Source organism: Triticum dicoccoides, chromosome 3B (genome assembly GCF_002162155.2).
Source record: "Triticum dicoccoides isolate Atlit2015 ecotype Zavitan chromosome 3B, WEW_v2.0, whole genome shotgun sequence".
NCBI classification, from domain to species: domain Eukaryota; kingdom Viridiplantae; phylum Streptophyta; class Magnoliopsida; order Poales; family Poaceae; genus Triticum; species Triticum dicoccoides.
In genome coordinates, this window is record NC_041385.1 from 167,732,573 (window position 1) to 167,733,019 (window position 447).

Consider the following 447-nt stretch of genomic DNA (forward strand, 5'->3'; position numbering starts at 1 on the left):
GCTCATCAACGAGGCATTCAGCAATGGTCTTGACATTCCTGAAAGTGGCTCGCCTCGGCGACACGCTCAATCTCATCCTTCTTCTTGATGGTGCAACTCTGGAGTGGGGGTCATGGTCGACCCGCACTTTGCTAAGTCCCCGAGCGAGAAGATCAGTTTTCACTCGGGAGGGTTTTTAAAACTTAGGCGAGTACTGGACTGCAGCTAAGCCCCCCGAGTGGGAGGATTTCTCACCACTCGGTAGGATTTTCCAAACTTGGGCGAGTACTGGACTGCAGCTAAGCCCACGAGTGGGAGGATTGCTCACCATTTGGTAGGATTTTTCAAACTTAGGTGAGTACTGGACTGCAGCTAAGCCCCCGAGTGGGAGGATTGCTCACCACTCGGTAGGATTTTCCAAACTTAAGCGAGTACTGGATTGCAGCTAAGCCCACGAGTGGGAGGATT